This window comes from Passer domesticus, unplaced genomic scaffold (assembly GCF_036417665.1).
Source record: "Passer domesticus isolate bPasDom1 unplaced genomic scaffold, bPasDom1.hap1 HAP1_SCAFFOLD_87, whole genome shotgun sequence".
Classification (NCBI taxonomy): domain Eukaryota; kingdom Metazoa; phylum Chordata; class Aves; order Passeriformes; family Passeridae; genus Passer; species Passer domesticus.
Genome location: NW_026990184.1, coordinates 275877 through 280393, shown reverse-complemented (window position 1 = coordinate 280393; position 4517 = coordinate 275877). Strand labels below are relative to the sequence as shown.

Here is a 4517-nt window from a genome sequence, read left to right as displayed (position 1 = left end):
CGCAACCTTCGGGGCCGGGCCGCGGGCACAAGAAGCGCCCTCAAAGGCAGCGGCACGGCCCCAGTTCAACCCCGCAAAGGCTGCGAGAGCTGCAGCTTCCTTCAGCTGAACCCCGAAACTGAGGCAGCGCGGGCTGCTCACCCCGCTTCAGCCAGGGCGAATTAATGTGTTCTCCCCTTCAATTTCATCCCCTAAGTGAAAAACACATACACTCTCCTGTAAAAATTTATTAAGTTGAATGAAGGAAAATAGGAGAAAAGGACCATAGAGCAAAGGATGCATCTTGGCTCTCAGCCAAGACCACACTTACCTTTGGGGATACCCTCAACTACCTTTACCCTTACATCAGCCTGTTGCATATTAATAGTCCTTATGCATATCCATAAAGTAGTTTATATTTTCCAGGAACTATTTTACATGGCCCCTCCTCAGGTCTGCCTTTATTAGAGCATATGTGTTTCTTGGCTGTGGTTTCGGCTCCTTCTCCTTATCACTTCCAGTTTGAGTCTTGCTTTGCTTCATGCTTTGTTCAGACGGTGCGTGCTGTTAGTTGGCATAGCTGTAGCAGGTGTCCTCATCCTGTGTTCATTGGGTGTTATCCCACCCAAGCAGGCATTTTAACACAAGCATAGCTATTTCACTATTATGTCTAAGCTTAATTAACAGCAGAAATACAAACTATATCTTTATAGCAAAATTACTTTAACATCATGCATATAAAATCCATTTTAATATTTCTGAAAAGCCAATATTATAATTTGTATCTATAACAGCCTATAATAGCAGAAAAAAGGGGTTTTCCGCAAATGAAATCCTTCAAATGATGGCAAGAGGGGGCTTTTACCTCAATTCAAACCCTTTAAAAGGAGGGACAACATGGCTGCCCCCTCAATTTAAACCTTAGGATGACTAAAATGGGGGGGGGGGGGCAAACTCCAAATCAAACCCATAATATGACAGTATTTCTTCCCTTTCCTTTAAACCTTTAAAATAGAACACAGGGATTCCCTTTCACCCCTCTGATACCCCTAACACCCGGGAAAAGCAGGTATTCCTTAAATCAATACCCTAAAACCACAAGTGAAGGGGGATCCCATCCTATTCAAACACAGGCAATAATGGAAGAGAACTTGCCTCCCACACTTCATATTTCTATTGTCCTCGCAATCCCCCCCTTTTTTTTTTTTCTGGGGGCACCGGGGAGGGATTGGCAAGATGAAATGGAAAACGGAAAGAAGTCCCCACTACAAATCCACACGAACTCACCTGTTCAGCTGCTGCCTCCCAGCACGAAGCTTTGGCCCTCGCCACCTCCCTTAAGCAATGCCCCACGCATCCAATTGCGTATCCAGGTGCTCCCCGAGACCCTCGGAGAAGCTCTAACTGTCCTTCCCCGAGACACCCCCGGGAGCCCCCCATAAACCCTTCTACTCAGCAGCTCCAGGCAAAAGGGAGCTGACACAAACCCTCCCCCTAAAACAGCCCCAGTCATCATCCTCACAGCTCACACTCGGGGCTGCTCTGTGATTCTTCCCAAATGAATTTAGAGACAAATTACTATTCTTTAGCAATACCTATAAACACGAAAAACTTGTCATGTTTTAGTATTCTACACCCACCCCTCCCCGTGAATTTTGTGGCAGCTTTGGGTCCCTCTGGAGGACGGCACCCAGCATGACCCCGCTCATTCGCCACCCACCTGCTCCCCCACCGCCGTGTGGCTCCCTCTCCTCGGGACCTTGGGGTGCCCCAAATGACATCAGAGCCCCGAGTCTTGACCCCCCTTTCCCCACCCCCAAAGAAGGCACCGAACGAGTCAAACTGCCCTGGAGAGCAGCGCAGCGCTTCCTTCAAGCCCTTTCCACACGCACATCCCCCCAGAAAGGGACTCCGCCGCACCAAGAAAGGGGGGGCAGCCCCCAGAAGGGCTGAAGTTCCTCCCCAGCCTCGCTGTCACCCCGAGGGGCAGAGACAGGGAGCGGCAGGGACGGCTCGGCACAGAGCGGGGCCGCTCTCAGCGGCATGTCGGGAGAGCCGCAGGTCCGGCAGTGTCGGGCGCTGTGTCTGAGCGGCACGGGGGGATCCGCCGAGAGCTCCGGCCCCGTGCGGGGACTCCTGCAGGGGCCGAGGGGCGCCGGGCTCCGGCCCTCTGGGCTTTATTCTCCGGCGCCCCGAGCCCCGCGGCCGCGGGGAAAGAACGAAAGGGGGAACAGGAAGAGAGGAGCGATAGCAGGGTAGGGAGGGAGGTCGGACTGGGGAGGAAAGCGGGAGGGGAAGGGAAATCCCGAGAGAAGGAGAAGAGGGACCGTGGACAGAGGAGGGAGAGAGAAGGGGAACAGAAGGAAGTAGCGGGCTAGGGACAGGACAGGAAGGAGCTGAGTTTGGGGGGGCAGAGGGGAATGCGGGCAGGAGGAAGGACGGGTAGAGAGAGGGACAGGAGGGGAAGCCTCACAGAACCCCGAGCCCACCCGGCCGTGCCGGGGATGCTGCGCTCGGCGGAGCTCGGTTCGGTTCGGCTGCACCCGGGTCTTCGGCTAAATTCGGCTATTATCGGCTAAACTCGGCTATTATGGGCTACGCTGGGCTCGCTTCGGCAGAACTCGGAGCCGCTCGCTCCGTTCGGCTCGGCTCGGCTCGGCTCCGTTCGGCTCGGCTCGGAGCCGCCTCACGTTCAGCGCGCGCAGATCGCTGCGCTCCTGCAGCCGGGTCCCAAGGGCGGCCCGGCCGTCGCACGGAAACCCCCCCAAGCAAGATTAGACAAAGCAGCTTCTGTGTTAAACCCTTTATATCCCATAAGGAGAAAACTGCTCTACCTCATCTTTTTCCACTCATTTTTCTTTGATTTCAAAATCAGAGTTACGAAAACCTACTCGAGAACAATATTTAGTAAGTAATCAATAAAGTAATCCTGTAAATTTCATAACCTGAAGAAAAAGTTATACCTGTTTCCACAAAAAATAAATAGACGAGATTGCTACTCACTGTGTCAAACGTTATTTAAAATACACCAAAAAAACCCTACATAAATAGTTCCACAACCAAAACAAAACACATAAGCAACCCTAACTAAAACCACGCATCCAAATACAGTGTTCATCAGTCACCAATCCTAAAAATCCATTTTCTACATACATTGCTAGTATACCTCTTAACACCTAACGTTATCACTCGCAAACTTTAAATTGTAAATCAATAAATCCTATATATCACAAACTCTTAAACTACAATTTATACACCCTTACCCAAATTACAGTTAAGCCACAATAATTAAAATTACTAAAATCATTAGAAAAAAAAAACTTGTATAATATTAGCTACAAAAAAAACCAAACAAAAAAACAGAAAACCACAAAGAAGTTGCCTCAAAGTATCAAAAATAAAATTCAAAACAATTAACAGGACTAAGACACAACATAATAATAGATTAAAAAAAAAAAATCACTTGAACAGAAATTTACTCCTCAAGACCAATTCCCACAAAAGCCATGAACCGGGTCCATTGGCCAGTTGCTGAGGGGGTCTCGGCGTAATACCACTGGAACGCCTAAAGCACACAAATGAGAACGGAGCCTAAGTGTTGCACCAGAAATCGAGACCTGAGCAATACCACCTGCTTCCTTTCACCAGTCTCTGCTCACCTTGCCTGCTGATACCCGGCTTGACTTCCTAAAAATCAAGACAAAGAACAACGCAGTGAACACAGAGTCTCCACGTATGCTTCCCCTGCAAAGCCAAACGGAGACTGACCTGCTCTGCAGAGCCCACTCACTCGGCACGGGTCCCTCTGCCACAGATTTCAGCTGGCTGCATCTGAAAGAATGTTAGCACAAAAGTCAGAGTGCTGCAGGATACCACAGGAGCTCCAGACATCTAGCGTCAATCTACAAATCCCATCCAGAGCTCACCTACACCCTGTATTACAAATTTCCAGGCCCCCAGGACTTCTCCTATGATACCTACACCAGGCTTTGCAGCAGGGCAGAGCGGCATCGGCCCAAACACCCAGACACCCGTGACACAGAACAGGACAAACCATAAGCCCCTCAAAGGACTAAGGCACAAGACACGTGACATGAGACATCCAAAAGACACAGAAGGCACGACAGACAAGTGACACAAGTGACAGGCACCGGGACCGCTCTGCCCTGAGCACCTCAGCACGCTGAGACTTCTCCTCCATGTGGCCTAAGGGGCCATCTCCTGCACATCCCTGCCTCCCAAGAAGCTACTCAAAAGGCCCTCCCAGCACCTCGCTTCCATCCCCTCAGCGTGGTACAGCCCTCGACTTATCTCTCGAGCATCCTGGGATGAGAATCCACGTCCGCTGCAAAGGAAGGCCGCCTCTCTCGCTGGCAATTTCCTGCTGTCACCGGGCTGTGGTCCCTTGGTCACAGCTACAATCAGGAAGGCCAAACGTCACTGCACCATCTTAGCCGCACAGCTGCCAAAACCGAGCAAGCCTGCTACTCACCATTCTCCTAAGGACGCCCAGCTCCTCGGCCCGCACGCTGCGGCCG

At 50.9% G+C, this 4517-nt stretch overlaps 1 long non-coding RNA gene across 1 annotated transcript; it reads right to left on the bottom strand.

Moving 5' to 3' along the window:
* Nucleotides 1-212: 212 nt before the first annotated feature.
* LOC135293218 (uncharacterized) lies at nucleotides 213-2505 on the bottom strand. The gene is made up of 2 exons (XR_010355329.1): nucleotides 536-2505; nucleotides 213-486 (listed from the first exon to the last, which is right to left on the bottom strand). It is a non-coding gene; the product is annotated as an uncharacterized LOC135293218 (long non-coding RNA).
* Between the last annotated feature and the right edge of the window lie 2012 nt (nucleotides 2506-4517).